General features: G+C 50.8%; 1 protein-coding gene across 3 annotated transcripts in view; it reads right to left on the bottom strand.

The window, feature by feature from the left end:
• Window positions 1-18,840, bottom strand: part of Rps6ka2 (ribosomal protein S6 kinase A2) — a 293,522-nt gene that overhangs the window by 93,875 nt on the left and 180,807 nt on the right. The gene's annotated exons all lie outside the window — the stretch shown is intronic.

The raw sequence follows: 18,840 nt of genomic DNA, 5'->3' as shown, positions 1-18,840 counted from the left end.
CCAGCACAGCAGGAGGCGAGGGAGTTGGTGAAAGATGTGACACCCCAGAGCCTCAGGCCTCACTTATCTTGGCTGTGTCAGGGACTGTTTGCCAGCATGTGAGCCTTCCATTATAGTCACTTCCCCCAGGGATTCCCACTTATTGAGCCTTACCAGTACCTCAGGGAAATCTGAACACAATTTCAGTGAAACCTACTCCATGCAGAGCAGTGTGGGGTTAAAACAGGGCAGTGAGGGATCAGAAGGGTACCAGAGGGCACCTTGCTTCACTCAGCGTCCAACTGCTGTGCTGGGAGGCATGGACAGATTCCCACATGGGAAGCGTTTTGTGGAAGGCAGATGGCTTAGTCTTCTTTTGCTAACTCCCTCCTCCCAGACGTTTCTGCCACAGAGAGTGCAGAGAGCACTTCCTCGCCAGCCTCTGGGTTACATCTCAGGAGCAGAGTTACATGAGATCATCTGCAGCCTGGGAACAAGATTTCTCCACAGGAGAATGAGCCCTTCACCTCTATAAAACCTCCACAGGCTCGCAATGATCCCCATCACGAGTTTCCTGCTCTAATGCCCAGCCCTTGGAAGTGGGAAAGGGCTGGCTGTGTAGCACAGTGGAGTGCTTCTAGCATGCCAGGGGGGCGTTAGATCAATCCCCAGAAAAGGAGAAAGATAGAGAAAGGCAGTGGAAAGCTGGGAAAGGAGGTGTTATCTCCTCATGTAAGTGAGGTGCTGAGCTACATAAGAAACAGCTAAGAGGAAGACACCCCAAAACAGCCCCTAGGAAATGTGTCTGACTTCCTCTGTCACTTCTTTCCACACAAGACTCAGAGGTGGTAATTTCCTCGGGAGCCCACTTCTACAGTCTCCTCTCCTTTAAGGGCTGCATGGAATCGGGGATATGGAACCCAGCAGCAGCTGGGCTGGGCACAGGCAGGACACTGGGCGAAACAAGGATGGTTTACTGAAGAACAAGGCTGCCATAGAATCACAGGAGGGAGAGAAGCCAGCGGAAGGGAACAAATGAGAAAAGCAGGACAAAACCAAAGGTGACACTCGGGTACCTCGGTGATCTGGTCACCGCCTGTGTGACCGCCCACAGGAGTGGTCCAGAGGGGCACGCACACATGCACGGCAGGCAGGCCTGGGGCTCAGGGCCAACTTTCCCCTTCAGCAGGATAAAGTGGACTCTTGGACCACGGTGGCAGCAAGTAAAGAGCTGAGGGCAGGACCACGAGGGTCACAGAGGCAAGTGTGACATCTTACTCGCTAAGCAAATCTCACTCTTCTCCTCTCCCCAGCCCCTGCTGATTTGGAATTTTAAGATGAAATGACTCTTCCTGCTACACATTTTTCTGTTTTTCTAACTGTCTCCATCTTTTCAGTCCATTGTCTGTTCTATTCAAGATTTTTTCCCTTCCATCCTTCCAAGAGCCTGGCGTGTGGGTAGCTTCATGACTCCCACTGTATGCAAATGGGACTCTGCAAGCTGGGATCATGGGAGTGACGGGAAGATGGAATCCACACATGCGGGGTCTCCCAACCACACACAGAGCCACCGAGCGGAGTGGGACAGCCATGCATGCGGGGTCTCCCAACCACACACACAGCCACCGAGCGGAGTGGGACAGCCACACATGCGGGGTCTCCCAACCACACACACAGCCACCGAGCGGAGTGGGACAGCCACACATGCGGGGTCTCCCAACCACACACAGAGCCACCGAGCGGGAGTGGGACAGCCACACATGCGGGGTCTCCCAACCACACACAGAGCCACCGAGCGGAGTGGGACAGCCACACATGTGGGGTCTCCCAACCACACACAGAGCCACCGAGCGGAGTGGGACAGCCACGCATGCGGGGTCTCCCAACCACACACAGAGCCACCGAGCGGAGTGGGACAGCCACACATGTGGGGTCTCCCAACCACACACAGAGCCACCGAGCGGGAGTGGGACAGCCACACATGCGGGGTCTCCCAACCACACACAGAGCCACCGAGCGGAGTGGGACAGCCACACATGTGGGGTCTCCCAACCACACACAGAGCCACCGAGCGGGAGTGGGACAGCCACACATGTGGGGTCTCCCAACCACACACAGAGCCACCGAGCGGAGTGGGACAGCCACGCATGTGGGGTCTCCCAACCACACACAGAGCCACCGAGCGGAGTGGGACAGCCACACATGTGGGGTCTCCCAACCACACACAGAGCCACCGAGCGGGAGTGGGACAGCCACACATGCGGGGTCTCCCAACCACACACAGAGCCACCGAGCGGAGTGGGACAGCCACACATGCGGGGTCTCCCAACCACACACAGAGCCACCGAGCGGAGTGGGACAGCCACACATGCGGGGTCTCCCAACCACACACAGAGCCACCGAGCGGAGTGGGACAGCCACACATGCGGGGTCTCCCAACCACACACAGAGCCACCGAGCGGAGTGGGACAGCCACACATGCGGGGTCTCCCAACCACACACAGAGCCACCGAGCGGGAGTGGGACAGCCACACATGCGGGGTCTCCCAACCACACACAGAGCCACCGAGCGGAGTGGGACAGCCACACATGCGGGGTCTCCCAACCACACACAGAGCCACCGAGCGGAGTGGGACAGCCACGCATGCGGGGTCTCCCAACCACACACAGAGTCACCAAGCGGGAGTGGGACAGCCACGCATGCGGGGTCTCCCAACCACACACAGAGCCACCGAGCAGCGTGGGACAGCCACACATGCGGGGTCTCCCAACCACACACAGAGCCACCGAGCGGAGTGGGACAGCCATGCATGCGGGGTCTCCCAACCACACACAGAGCCACCAAGCGGGAGTGGGACAGCCACGCATGCGGGGTCTCCCAACCACACACAGAGCCACCGAGCGGAGTGGGACAGCCATGCATGCGGGGTCTCCCAACCACACACAGAGCCACCAAGCGGGAGTGGGACAGCCACGCATGCGGGGTCTCCCAACCACACACAGAGCCACCGAGCAGGAGTGGGACAGCCACACATGCGGGGTCTCCCAACCACACACAGAGCCACTGAGCAAGAATGGGTCAGCCACACATGCAGGGGTCTCTTTCCCACACACACAGCCACCAAGCAAGAGTGGGACAGCCACACATACGCAGGCTCCCAGAGGCTTAAGACCAGTTATCGGCTAAGGCCCCAAGCCCTTCACTCATCAGCCTGCCTAGAAGGCAGCAATACAATCACCAGGATGTTAAAGTCACAGTCAAGAACATAAGTGGTTCATTTTCCCATGATGCACTGTTGTGTAAGGACCATATGCTAGCTGACTCCTGGGCCATGGCAGACTCTTTGTTTTCTTATCTTCTCCAGAAATATAAAACCAATCAAGATGACCAATCTGTTATGTAGGAAAATGTGGCACCAACTGTCCACGTCCACAAAGCCACCTCTTAACTGTCTACATCCATGAAGCCACCTCTCCAACTGTTTACAACCACAAAGCCACCTCTCAACTGTCCAAATCCAGGAAGCCACCTCTCCAACTGTTTACATCCACAAAGCCACCTCTCAACTGTCCATGCTAATGAAGCCACCTCTCAACTGTCATGTCCACGAAGCCACCTCTCCAATTCTCCACATCCAGGAAGCCACCTCTCCAACTGTCCATGTCCATGAAGACACCTCTCCAATTGTCCTTGTCCATGAAGCCACCTCTCAACTGTCCACATCCATGATGCCACCTCTCAACTGTCTACATCCATGAAACCACCTCTCAACTGTCCACGTCCACAAAGCCACCTCTCCAATTGTCCACATCCATGAAGCCACCTCTCTCAACTGTCCATGTCCATGAAGACACCTCTCAACTGTCCACATCCGTGAAGCCTCCTCTCAACTGTCCATTTCCATGTCCACAAAGCCACTTCTCCAACTGTCTATGTCCACGAAGCCACCTCTCAACTGTCCACACCAATGAAGCCACCTCCCGACTGTCTATGTCCATGAAGCCATCTCTCAACTGTCCAAATCCAGGAAGCCACCTCTCCAACTGTTTACATCCACAAAGCTACCTCTCAACTGTCCACACCAATGAAGCCACCTCTCAACTGTCATGTCCACGAAGCCATCTCTCCAATTGTCCACATCCATAAAGCCATCTCTCAACTGTCCACGCCAATGAAGCCACCTCTCCAACTGTCCAAGTCCATGAAGACACCTCTCCAACTGTCCTTGTCCATGAAGCCACTTCTCCAACTGTCCACATCCATGAAGCCACCTCTCCAACTGTCTATGTGGTTCCCAAGGCTTCCCCACCACCATCACATTCCATTCAGCTAATAAAAATATAACCAAAAGTTGGGGCAAAGTTAATTCTGCATTTTGAAAAATAAGATGGGGTAACTTGCTGCAAGGAAGAAAAGTTGATGGAGGCCAAACGGGAAAACAGAATTTGTGGATGAGAAGAAAAACTACTAATTGGTGAGCATATTTTTAAAGCTATTAGAATTTTCACATGTGACAGCCAAGATTCGCTGGTGCAGCAGCCTGGAATTTCCAAGTAGGGCACAGAGGGGAATGACAAGTGCGCGGGCAGCCAGCGGTGGGTGCATACTTCCCCAGGGAGGCGCCAGTGCACCACAGGTTTTGCCCTGGGGAAGTGGGTGGCATCGTCCTAGAATATGGAACATGACCAACAAAATTTTCTGTGACAATAAAATCGAGGTCTGTGGTCTACTACAACTAACCAGACAAGGGTGTGGCATGCGGTTCTCTTAAGTCGCTTGCTGGATGGGAAGTTCAGTCGCTTCCTGTACATTCAGTAGTCATGCATCCCAGCAACGCGGTCACTTCTGCCGCATGGTAGCCAGGTTCGTACTATTCTCTGCAGGAGGGCCTTGTGGGAAGGAGGTTCCCGGGTGCGGGACAATGAAGAGTGTTGCCTCTTCAGACACTAGGCTGTTGCTCCCTTTTTAGTTTTCTCTAGAAGCAGAGCATGTGTGCCTTCCTGGGGGGGCAAGGCCAGTCAGGTGAGCAGAGCGCCCGAGGAGGTGTGGCCTCACTGCTTTGGCTGTGCACACAACTTCTCCTACCCACACAGGCAGGATCCAGGTAAAACCAGCCACGGGTTTCAGAATTAAGCTTGAATGATTTCAGTACCTATGAGCAGCTTCATCTTTCTTTGGATTTGTTGAAAACTTTTGCACAAAATCCCCATGCAAAGGAGTTGGTAACTAAGTAGCTTCCTTTTTTTTTTTTTGTTCTTTTCTTCCCACCTTCCCCCTCCCTCTTTTTCCTTTTCTTCCTTCCCCTGTATTTCCCTCCTTGTCTGTCCACACTTCTAAGTCAATTTAGTTAACATGTTAAAAGGTCATAAAACATTTGGCAAAAAGAGAAAAACACAAAATGACTGCATTTCCAGTGCCCTCCCAGCGCTGTGCCCCCTCCCCCGGCCTGCACACTGTCAGAGCTGGGAACATGGCACAAAGGGAAAACTCGGACAGAAGGGGCTGGATGCTGAAATTACAGGAGCCATAGGACAGCCTTCCCATCCCAAGACAAATGAAGACCTTTGAGCCAGCTGACAAGCCATATTTGCTTCCATAGCACAACATATCTTCATAGTATCTCACAACACAACTCACCCCTGAGACCAGCACTTCCTGGCCTTGCCACCAGCACTATGACCAAGACTAAAATTTCACATTAGGGCCATGAAGAATGTGGCTGGTTAAAATGGTCCCGATTACATTTCACTGAGCTCCTTTCTTCCTATGCCCTGAAACTGCTCTGAGGAGAAAATGGGGAATGCATGGATGAAACCCTCCCAGGAGACACTGGGGTATGCATGGATGAAACCCTCCCAGGAGACTGGGGTATGCATGAATAACCCATCCCTGGAGATACTGGGGTATGCATGGATGAAACCCTCCCAGGAGACACTGGGGCATGCATGGATGAAACACAGTGTCAGGGTCGGTGTTCACAGAACCTTCCATGGGACAGTACATTCTATTGATGTCTGTTCATTCTCTCATGCGTCACTTTCTCCTCAGCAAAGGGCTTGGCACACTGTATTTATCCAGTAATCATCTGTATAGGAACCAATGAGCACTTGGCAGAATGGGTCGGGTGTGCCCCACAGCCACATGCTGGAGCCCTGCCCACATTAGTGCTCAGAGTGCTATGCACCTGACCTCACCATCCTTCTGAGAGCTTCCCTATGTACAGTGAAGATGAGGTGATAACCTCCTATAACCCTGAGGTGATTATTTACAGTATACACAAATGTTCAAGTTCAAGAAAATGACATTAGAAACACTTTGAAGAATCCATCCTAGCCTGAGGTTTCACAGAACACATGCATAGAACTTCAAGGTGTGTGAGTCACACTGAGATGATGAACTGTGCCCCCATGAGGCCAACTCTGGTTGTCAGACCCCACCCCTCAGGATCTGTTTATACTAGAGAAGGCAGACTGAACCCCAGCAAACCCACCCAAGGAGGATGCCACCCTGAACTACAGAGTGGAAATTTATCGTCTCCTGTATCCAAAGGTCAGATCTGGCTATGGAGGTATACAACGATGGGCCAGCACCTCCCATAATGCCTGACCTTGTGGGAAACAGGCTAGTGTCCTGGCAACAGCTGCAAGAGCCCTCCATCAGCTCTGGAGTGAAGCGATGGCACCAGTCCATGGGGCTCTATTAACAGCATGAACTCTGAATGCCTTCACTCTTGTCGGCACAGAAGCAGACAGTAAAATAAGACTGCTAAACTGTAAGTTCTCACAGAAGGCCGAATGCATATGTGGAGGTACCATGTGCCTCAGCCACTTACTCATGTAGACTGACACTCTGGTTAAACTTTTCAATGTAAGCCAGTGCTCAGAAGAGAGGATTCATTAAAAAAGAATGGCCATCACGTGTGCTGTGTGGGAGCAGCAGACTCGAGCAGAGCAGGAAGGCACCTCAGGGCTCCACTCCCAGGTCCCCCACTCAGAGCAGTGGCCTGCCATGCTCCTGGCTCCAGTCACCAGCTCTGCCTCGTCATCACATCAGCACACAGATGGCTTGTGCTACTGTTGAAAGGCAAAACCACACTGCCATCGCCTGCTCCTAAATGTCCAAATTGCTCCTCTGTCCTAGAAATGACAGCCTGGGAACCGTAGCACAAACCCCCTTTGAGATGGGTGTCCATGCCCTTGGATCTTCCTCAGGGGCTAAGGTCAGAGTGTGCTCATGGGAAACTAGAATCCAGTCTCAAAATGGCTTTCACCAGCAGGCTATCCAAAGCAGTGGTGGGGGTGGGCTTGTGGGTGTCTGGGGAGGATGTGGAACATTCAAGAGCATTGCTTGGAGTTGCTATCATCAAGGCAATTGATACAGATCCTAGGTTCAACTTCCAGCCCTTTCTTCCCACAGGGTGACATATTTTTCTTATTATACTTTGAACTTTTAAAAACATTAGCTGGCCAAGAAATCGCTGCTATCCCTTTCCCATAAGATTTCTGCAAGTTTTCACATTTAACTCAACTTCAAGCCTGGTAACTAGAGTGTGGCCAGGCCATCCAGCTACTTTCATAATGCTGAGCAGGACACACAGCTTAGCCTGCTTCCTCGTGTCGTGAACACTGAATGAGAAGACGACTTCCCAGTTGAATGTGGAGCTGCTGGCTAAATAAACCCCACAGGAATTCCTGCTCCATTTCCACTTCTCTTCCTGACTGTGAATGTGCGTCCTGGCTGGGGAGGCGGGAGATGCTCTGAGCGGCACCTCACTGGCCCTGAAGCACGGGGGAGTGGGCGGGTGCAGGGAGGGGCTTCGTCCTGAAAGGAGGCGTGTCAGGGCCATCAGCCCTTCCATAGTCTGGAAAGCGCCTGGCCTTCCAGCCCAGGGTGGGATTCTGGCCCAGCTGAGCACACAGGGTCCAGCCTGGACTCTAGTGCTACCCTTGGAAGTACAGAATCCACATGTGTGTGCCCAGCTCACCATGCAAAGGTAGCTAGCTATGGATGTTATAGATAAATCAGCAAGTCCTGGTATTGAAATGGCTCAAGGGAATTATTGCTTAAACTTTTCCCATATGGAGCCAGACACTTCCGATGGCAGAAGGAGGCACCGGTCCACCTCCTTCCATGGAGGAAGGACTGATTTCTCACAGACACAGGCAGGAATGGAATGTGACAGCTTGCACTAACACCACCCAGAGAGGCAGGACTGCTTACTTGTAAGACCTAAGCAGACACACTCATACACATGCACCTAAGCACACACGCTCACACACACCTAAACAGATGTATTTCTCTCCCAGGTGGGTGGCAGGCTGTGTACAGAGAAAGATGCCCCTCCTCCAACCCCTGGCCACCCCTGAGTCCTTGTAGAGACCACTTGGCCCCTCCACCTTTAATGTCTGAGAGGTCTTCATCACCACCGAGCAAGGGCGTCCTTCCTTCTCACCCCGCAGTGTTCCCGCTTCTGGTGACGTCAGGGGATGGCTGCTGTGGCCTCGCTCGCAGGTGAGGGCACATTTTAAGCGGAAAACGGGAGAAGGGAGAGATGAGAGCTAGGGCAGGAGATGGCGATGGGTTTGCTAGGATGTGGCAGCTGGAAGGAGAGGACTCTGGCTGGGGAAGGGAAGCTCAGGAAAAGCGATGCTCCTATCTGGAAGTTGTGTGTGTGTGTCGGGGGAGGAATAGGAATAAGATTTCTGGAATCTTTGTCTCTGGTAGCCAGAGACTACCAGGACACTCCTGGTTTGAGGCTGCCCAACTAGGGGCTATTCTTTCTCCAAAGCTCTGGGTCAACAGGGAGTCGGCAGGGGCCTCTGTCACAGGAGACCGCATTGCAGCCCCCACGCCATAGCACGGCCCTGCTGCCTGGATGGGGCAGGTTTGTGTGGGCCTGTGGCCTTCCCCCCAGGTGCTGACAACTCCCCAGTCAACGCGGGCTGTGGCTGCGGTCATTCTCGAGCGCACACTGTCCTTGCGTGTGTTCTGAGAGCCTTCCTCCTCTGCAGGTCCTCTGCTCATGCTCTCTAGACCGAGCTGGCTGGGCTCTACCAGGTATCACACGAACAGCATTCCTGCAACCACCAAGGAAGTATTTAATGCATGTTTACTGAGCTGACCAGCTTTCTACACAGTGCTTTCAGTTGAGAAAGAAACAGAGTCCCCTGAGTGAGACCCGGCCAGGGGGACGGGATGGTGGAACCCCATTCTTCACACAAAAATAAAGTTGTTCGGCTCATTCCAGAGCCTGGGATGGCAGTGGGGGTTCTCAGTAAGGGACAGTAAGAGGGGGGAATAACTCAAACCTTCCTCTAGGACCAGAGTATCAACAGTCAAAAGGGAACAGAAAGTCACTGTGTGCATCAAGTAGAACAACTTTGAATCCATTGTCTAACTGAGCATCCTTACTCCAGAGTGTACCTATAGCGTTCTCATAAGTTCTACAAGAAGACAAAAGAAAACATGACTAGAACATGTCAGCACAGTCTGTAAAACTGCACTCCTCTCACATGTCCCCTCACCGAGGCAAGTCTAGAAGGCTGCTGATGAATGGTATGGACTTGTGCACAAAGTGTGTCTGGAGCTCTAACTCCCATGGACTCTCAGGTGCACAAATGGCAGGAAACCCACCTATTACCCTGCAGAGCCCCTGGGCTATGAACCAATGACTGGTCACCAAACTCACTTTCTTTTCCAATCACTCAATGCTAGCTGACCTGCCAGAAAGCAGTAGAGTAAATTTATCTTCCTATTCCAAGTGCATCTGCCCTCTGCAAGTGATTGCATCAAGCACACAGGATGAGCCAGGGGCAACTGCATCCTGGTGTGAAAAGGGCACACCCCTACAGTATGAGGAGTCAGGGTGACACAGTCCTCCCAGGCCAGGGACACAAGCAGAGACAATGGCTCTGGACGCAGCCATGGTTCTGCCTACAGAGTCCCTACAGACTGCCGCTGTGAGCACTTGGCTCACTCCAGAACTCAGCAGTGACTCATTTCAAAACAGCCCAAGGTCTTGTTTATGGAGATAACTGGGTGGATTATTCCAGCAGCTCCCCTCCCAGATTCCTAGCGGACTAATTTGTCTGGGATGAAAGTTTCTGTCACCCAAGCTTTTGTACCTTGGGTCTCAGTTTTACAAAAAAACAACAAAAAGTTTCATTAGAAATAATAGAGCTATGTTCCAAGAAAGCCCTCAGTGGCTCCTAGACAAATATGAAGAGGTCAAAATAGAATTTGAAACCTTTCTTACTTCCGAGTTCAATCAGTGATCCCTCACTCTGTGAAGCCTTACATTTCCAGTAAAAAAGCTGCAAAACGTTTTACCCCCAGTTCACCATTCAAACACAAAAGCCTGCTGACAGAGCTTGTGTCTGGGTTCTCTGAGAAACGAGGGCACCAGGAAGGAGCCAGCCTGTGACAGGCCAAGCACTCCCAGGTTACTGTAGCTCAGCTGTGGGGAGAGGGCATATGGGGTGCGCAAAAGCTTTCAATTCTCTTGTCAACACTCAGGGCTGCTGGTGCAGTACTCAGGAGAAGCACATGGGTAGGAATATTTTTCGTGTGGATGTCTGTGTGCTGTGCATGCATGTATACATGTAAGGATGTATGCACATGTGTACACATGCAAACAGAGGCTAGAGGTCAACAACCAGTGTCTTCTATTGCTCTCCACTTTATTTTTTATTTTTATATCTAGAAAGAGCAAGAGCAAGAAAGAGAACTGGCACACCAGGGCCTTAGCCACTGTAGTAGAACTCCAGATGCTTGCGCCACCTACCGTACAGGTGCGACCTTGTGCTTGCCTCACCTTTGTGCATTTGGCTTACGTGGATTCTAGAGAGAGATTGAACCTGGGTCCTTGGGCTTTGCAGGCAAGCGCCTTAACCGCTAAGCCATCTCTCCAGCCCATCCACTTTATTTTTGAGACGAGACAAGGTCTCTTCCTGAACCTAGAGCTCGCTGATTCAGTGAGACAAGCTACTAGGCAGGCCCTGGGGGTCCTCCTGTCTATCTCCCAACACTGGAACACACAGTACCTAGCTTCTTACATGGGCCCAGGGTGCTGGACTCAGGTCCTCACACTTGCACAGGGAGCACTTGACTTACTGGCTCACCTCCCTTGGCCATGAGAGATGAATTTTATTGGCACTGTGACATTTTTCAAATGTGTATGAGCCACGCAAGCAAACACACCTTCAAATACTTGCTCAACCTGAAATCATCCCATTGGCATGGACCAGAGTGAGAGAAGGCACTTCCCTAACAGACAATGATTTTGCTTTCTTAGCATTAGCTTATGGTGACATTTTGTAAAGAACGGTACCACCTAAGTAAAAGTGTCATGAGCTGACTTGAGGAGTGACATGAGCAGTCACTTAGATAGTCACCTGTTTAAGCAAAAGCAGTAAGCATGGTCTCCTAAGTGTAACCAGAAAGGGAAGACCTCCATGCTGGGTAAAATCATTTGTGATAATGATCCACTGGTGTTGGAGAGTAGGAAGAGGTGCCCGTGTGAGTTTACAGACACAAGTGCATGAATGTCTTTGTTGCTACCACTGTAAGACCACCCCCAAAAGCTGTTTTTTGTCATTGTTGTTGTTTTTGGAAGTAGGGTCTCACTCTAGACCAGGGTGACCTGGAATTCAATAAAGAGTCTCAGGGTGGCCTCGAACTCACGGTAATCCTCCTACCTCTGCCTCCCAAGTGCTGGGATTAAAGGCATGTGCCACCACGCCCGGCTCCCCAAAAATTGTTTTAACTGGTATTTAAGCTCCTCAGATACCCCAGACTTGCATGTCAGACATGTCAGGTACACCAGCCCGTACCTATTGCCTTGCTGGAATGACAGCTGTGGAGAGCTGTTGAAAGCTGCTGCTCAGCACCCACTTCTGGCCCTGCGACAGTGTTCTGGGGCAGGGACGCCCCTGTTCCTGACTGTGCAAGCTCCTGGACTGTGAAGACCCACTTCAGCACGAGTCAGTGGGAAAAACAGACTTTTCTTCTTCAAGAACAAGTATCCCTTGGGCTGGAGAGATGGCTTAGAGGTTAAGCGCTTGCCTGTGAAGCCTAAGGATCCCAGTTCGAGGCATGATTCCCCAGGACCCACGTTAGCCAGATGCACAAGGGGGCACACGCATCTGGAGTTTGTCTGCAGTGGAGGCCCTTTGTCTGCAGTGGAGGCCCTGGCATGCCCATTCTTTCTCTCTCTATTTGCCTCTTTCTCTCTCTGTCTGCCACTCTCAAATAAATAAATAAAAATAATAAAAACAAAACAAACAAACAAAAAGAACAAATATCCCTAGTTTTCCCCTCGAGGTGGCAACAAGCTCCTTATAGTCAGACAGCAGCCAAACACAGCAAAGGCAGGCTGGAAATTGGATAAAAAGAGGTGACACTGTCTATGAAAATTTCGAACCAATTTAAAGGTACTAGAGGATTTTGCTGAGTACCTCATGAACAGGCCACAGCCAGGGAAGAGAGTCCACACTCCTGACCCTTCAACAGGGTGGGTGGAAACTGGGTTCACAGAGGCTGGTCCCCACCCTGCTGGATCCTGCTTGGTGCTCCAGTGGGATGCGCAGAGCCTGTCCTCCCTTCTCCACTGGGATTTCAGTTCTAGTGATTTGAACATACAGACACTGCCTCATGTATAACAATGCTCTGTTTTATTGCCTCTCAAAGGACCTTGAGCAAATCTCCGACATTAAAAAGAGAAAAAGAAAAATGAGTTCTACAGAAATCTAACTAAAGGGCACTTTGCATGGTCTACCGTACAAAATTGTTTTAAACAATGGGGACATGCTGAAGCAAAGCTGTAGTCTGTACTCTGATGCTGAAATTAACCTGAGCAGTGAACTTGTGCTAACAGTCAGCTTGGGATCACAGAGTTGAATGCTCTCCAGGCTGGCCTCCACACTGCTCACCTGTGGGAAGAACAGGTTTGGAACTGCACACACTCAGCCACCAGCTAAGGGATCCATGACACGTCACCCCCAACACCTTTCATGATCCACTCCCACCCCCAAATAACTGAAATCACAACCAATTCCAAATCCTCAAGCCATCTAGAGGGTGGTGCATTGGGGGGGGGGCCCGTTTCTGCACTACACTTTTGTACTTCCTCACAGCTTCCCCTGCAGACAGGCACATGAAGTTTCCCCAGTTTCCCTCTGCACACAAGCAACATGTATTTTCAGCTCATTCAGCACAGGATCCAAGAATCCCTTGTGTGGATGCAGGTCACTCTCCCCGGACACTGGGCTGTCCATGCTGGGGAATGATTTTCCCACAAGAACAACCCTGGTGCAATGCCTATCACAGAACGCACCCCTCCTGCTCCCCTCTCTGACACCCTCACTGTGCTGGGATCTCCAGGGTAACACAGCCAGTCCCAGAGGGTTTGAACTCTACTCGGCCTTCCCTGCTATGAGCTCTGGGAGTGGGCACTCAGCATGGTCCCAGATGGGTGGGCAACCCACAGGGAGCCCAGTGGGGCCAGACTGATATCCTACCTCAGGTAAAGGGCCTCAAAGCTCATGTGAGGGGAGCTGGGCACCCAGGATCCATACACAGCTGAGATCACCACAGAATGTTCCAGGGGACACGAAACCTGTGGACTGCTGTAGCCAGCAATGCCAGTAGAGATGCAACTAGGACATCCTAACAAAACCACCCTGACACATGTGACAGTTTATAAGGTCCTAAGGGTTGACACCCAAGGAGCACATCTATCCTGAGCTCCAGGGACCCAGTTTCCTGGGCTTCATTGCCAGTCAACTCATGCAGTACGGAACCATTCCTTTTTAATGACTGGACTATCCTGGGAGGAGACTATCAGTGTCAGCTCCAGAGCATTCTCTGGAAAGGGCTCCTGGCCTCCACTGACATTGTCAAAAGGAGCACTCATGGTGTGGGCAATGTCTGTCAGGCACAGGCACACTGGGCCTTCCTTTTTGTAGCAGTTACCTTCTCTTTGCTAGAGCAAAACACCTAGCCAGAAGCAGGCTAACAGTTCTGAGACGTTTCATCATGGCGGGGAAGCATGGCAGAGCAGGCAGTTGGGGTGTCACATCTTCTCACAGCAGTAGGAAGCAGCAAGAGGGAGGTAGTCCAGTAAGCTGGACTAATAAGCCTCAAGGTCAGCCCTCAGGGAACCCCTCCTCCAGCAAGGCTCCACCTCCCAACGTCTCCACTAATTGGGGAAGAGGTAGGAAGCTTAATCATAAACACTTGAGGCTCTGGTGGACATTCAATGTTCAAATCACCACACTTCCATTTCAGTCTTGCAGCTCATGGCTGACAACTGAAGAAGAGCTGTGGCCACCCATGATCACCCCAATAACATCACCGGTGGTACCCAAGGTTCTGTGAAGGAGATTCCAAACCAGGTCAGGGCTGCTACAGTGGCAGGATGGCAAGGACAGCTTTCTCCTTCCTCAGTGCAGTTCCTGCCCTCACACAGGTTCGCACTGTCACATGTTCTGCCCCTCGTCTGCCATCTCTCCAGGTCTTTCTTTTCAATCTGCTTTAGGACAAAGAATTCATACAGCATTTTGCAAACATATTGTTTTTGTTTCCCTTTTCCCTGCCTCCTCTTGCCTCTGTAGCTTTTTTTTTTTTAATTTGCAAAGAAAGATCAAGCAAAGACAGAGAAACAGAGAATGAGCACACCAGGATCTTCAGCCACTGCAAAAGAACTCTAGATGCATGTGGCACTTTGTGCATCTGGCTTTATGCGGGTAGTAGGGAATTGAACACTGGTCATTAGGCTTTGCAGGCAAGCACCTGAACCAGTTAGCCATCTCTCCAGCCACCCCCCCCCATAGCTTTTTAAGGAGAGGAGCTCTGTACACCACCCACCCTGCAGCCCGGCAGGAGCTGACCCTCCCTGGGCGCGCTGGACACCGCACTACTCACCCGGTGCAGCCGCTCCAGAACGCGGGGCAAGATGGGTCTGGCCACGGTACTTCCCTCTCTCTCGAATGCACAGAAAGGGAGGCCCCACTGCACAGGGCAACCTCAGCCCTCCTGAGTGACAGAAATGCTTCACAATATGCTGAGGTTTGGGCATTTTCTCCATAGAAGCAAACAAGGTGTGTGGCCATAGGTCAGGACTGGCAAGACCCATTTGGAGGAGCTGTGTGGAAGCAAAGTGGCTTCAACTCACAATCCCTGGCCATAAATTAAACACTTGGTGATAATCAATCACAAAGAAATTTTAAAAAATTCTTTGGCATATAAGGATGAAATCCAACTTACACACCAAGATTTGCTCATGTTTTCATGAACAATTAAGTCTCGACTGAATATTTGATATGGCAGGAGACAGAGCATCTTCAGGGTTTTTAAGTTGACTGATATTTTTATAAGAATGCCAATTCTCATAAATATGTAGCAAAAGATGAAGCATGTTTAGGGCCATTACAGGAATTGTTGGAAATTCTGTCCTAATCTCAAGCCAAAATTCAGTTAATGATTTTTTTGTAATTAAACTTGACTCACTTTTTTTTTTTTTTTTTTTTTTTTTGGTTTTTCAAGGTATGGCCTTGCTCTAGCCCAGGGCTGACCTGGAATTCTCTATATAGTATCAGGCTGTCTTTGAACTCATCGGGATCTTCCTACCTCTGCTTCCACAGTGCTGGGATTAAAGGTGGGCTCCACCACGCCCAACTTGAGTCACCATTTTAATGTCACACATTCTAACACAGATCAATGCTCTTTCAACTTGGATGTCTCCAAGGCATCCAGGTCCTCTGGCACTGCCCCTGGACATTGCTCTAGCAGTCTGCCCTCCATGGGGAGGCGCCCAGGATGAGGTTGAGCCACTCTGGTCATTGTCCAGGTCAAACACCCCTATCACACTGCCCAGCTCCCTGTGTCATGTCTGTTTGAATGTGGAATGTGTCTTTCTGTAAGGGAACTTTCTGGGTAGCTTGGGAAGGGCATGGCCATGCTGGCAGAGCCTTTGCCCTTGGTGACCTCACTGGGCTTGGCTCCTGGACTCCCTTCTTAATCCACCTTCAGATCAGTTTCCCTGGGTCCCAGGATTCCTGGCTTTTCACACATGATGGCTGTACTCTTGTGAGGTCTTCCTGCCACTCTGGAGCTCTGCTGACAGCAGTCACCCTGTGGACAACGGCACCAGCTTCCAGACTATGCTTCACTGCAGGGACATCACAGCTTGTTCTCTGTCCTCGGGTCCAGCATGGGGAGGATGGTGAGAAGCTCTGCTATAAAGTTACAGGCAGCCCGTGGTCTCTGAAGAGCATCTTCACACTCCAGGCCAGAGATAAGTGTGAACCACTGGACCACAGCCCCAGAAGCAAGGTCCTGTTCTGCACTTTTAAGCTCTACTTCCACACAAAAATAACAGGAGTCACAGAAGAGATCTGCTTTCTACTATGTGGGTCTTGAGCTCAGAATGGAAGTGCTGATGAGACAATTATCCCTTGGCAGAAATTCAAGCAATCCTGTGCTTAGGTGACCTGGCATGTGTCACACTCAAGTGCCAGGACCACAGTGCCATGCAGAGCAAGCACGCTGAGTGCTCTACACCTACGTGCTGTGACAGTGAGTCCTCTGGTCCCTGCCACAGGGGCTCCCAGCCCAGATGCCTAACTGGAAAGGAGCAGGACCCAGTAGGCAGGTGCATCTCACCAATGAGGGGCAGAGAGGGTCTTCCCACAGAGGCCCCCTCACCCACACCAGAGGGAGTCATCTGTGACACCTGCCGTTGTTTCACAGTGAGAAGCTAAGGTCTTCATTTCAATCACAGTCATTTATCTACAAAACACAGACAAACTAGAACCCCCAAACTCCAGGACTTATAAGAATACCCCAAATCAGCCCTTCCCTCCACTTGGCTGCTGGGGCTGCTTGCTGCCTTCCAGCATGGATTGAAGACCCATGGCTCCTCAGGAAGCCTCCAGGCCTTACGTTGCCATCTGCAGTGTCGGATTAGGACTGCTGAGGCATCTGGTCACGAGGAATGAACCACTACCGGGTTCCTTGATTCTCGGGCCTGTAACTGCTATCTGACTATGTAAGCTAATCCAATAAATTCCCTTTTTAATATAATTCATTCTAGTAGTTCTGTTCCTCTAGAGAACCCTGACTAATACAGGGTCTTACCATCTATTACTAGTAGGCAACCAAGAGCCCCAGCAATGGCCTGTCATGTTTTGGGGCATCAGTGACCTCCATGGCCAACAACTCACTAGAAGGTCTCCCATCCCTGGCACTGACAATTTTCTAGTAACAATCTAGGGCTTGTGGGTGTGACTGTGTCCAAAAAAGTAGGTTTCCGTATGACTTATTCATATCCTCTTAGATCTTGATTACCCTCCCTCCACCTTTCCTTTACTCAATCTCTTTTTCCTGACCTTACTTAGGCCTTTCCGCCCCCCAGTAATCTGTTCTACTTACATATATACAATACCATCCTATTAAGTTCCCTCTCCCTCCCTTTCTATTCCCTTTATATCCCCTTTCTAGCTTGCTGGCCTCTGCTACTGAGTCTTATTCCTACTCACATTGTAGTCCAATCATTTGTAGCTAGGATCCACATGAGAGACAGAACATGTGACATTTGGCTTTATGGGCCTGGATTACCTCACTAAGTATAATCCTTTCTAGATCCATCCATTTCCTGCAAATTTCATAACTTCGTTTTTCCTTACCGCTGAGTAGAATGCCACTGTATAAATGTGCCACATCTTTATTATCCACTCATCAGTTGAGGGACATCTAGGCTGGTTCCATTTCCTAGCTATTGTGAATAGAGTAGCAATAAGCATGGTTGAACAAGTAAAAAAAAAAGAAAGAAAAGAATACCCCAAATCAGTATCATTGTTAAACAAACCCTGGAAGAGGCAGTAAGAACTACCACCAGTGTAGCTGGAAGGTAGTCTGTCTGTATGCACAGCATCAACCAAAATAAATAGTAGAAAGATTGAGGCAAAATATTACACACATAATCAAACCCACTCTTATAAATCCAAATTAGCAAGGTGGCACTTTTCTGTCATCCCAGCATACCACGACAAGGTGGGAGGGAGGGACAGGATGATTTCCCAGACACTGGTGGACCAGCTAGCCTGGTGAACAATGAGAATGAAAGACCCAGCCTCAAAACGAGGTAGAACGCTACCCTGGACATTTGTCCTCTGACCACCACATGTACACCATGACATACACGCACGCACACACACACAACAACAACAAAAAAAGTTTCAAAAGTTGATTTAAGTAGGTAGTCTTCCCTGGGAGGCCCGCTGAAGCCAAGGTGTGTGGCCTGTCACATTTCTCAGAAGCAGCGTAAGAAGTTGGTGGTGTGCTACCTTCTCCTTAGAGTAAATCCTCAGAGCATGATGTCACGTTCACCTCCTGCAGAATGACAGGTGCCTTTCTTGGTCACATGCCAATTGTTCTCCTTACAGATTATCCTGTGACTGACTTTGGCACCAGCTCAATTGCTTGTTCTGCCTCATGGTACGTCTTGAAGATAGGACCAGTGTGTCTATACAGGAACCCATAAGCCTCCCTTTTCCGAGGCCCCAGGGGATAAGTGACCGGGAGCAGAGCCCAGCTTTCCCTGTCTACAGCAAGGCAGAGTACAGGCTCTCATACCCTCAGAGCCCAAGAGTCCACCTGTTTGGCCTGCATTATTGTCCCACTGAAGGGGTCACTGAGGCGACATGTAAGAATGCAGCTGGTGAAGGCAGACACCAGGACCTATGCATGGTCGGTGAGAAAGGAAACCTGGGAGGGGCAACCATCGCCCCTCAGCTCTCGCCACATAGACAGTGGTGGCCAGGAGTGAGCAGGAGTCACAGGAGGCTTCCTTCACCTGGGGC

The sequence above is a fragment of the Jaculus jaculus genome, chromosome 9, assembly GCF_020740685.1.
Source record: "Jaculus jaculus isolate mJacJac1 chromosome 9, mJacJac1.mat.Y.cur, whole genome shotgun sequence".
NCBI lineage: Eukaryota > Metazoa > Chordata > Mammalia > Rodentia > Dipodidae > Jaculus > Jaculus jaculus.
This window is presented reverse-complemented; position numbering and strand designations above follow the sequence as displayed.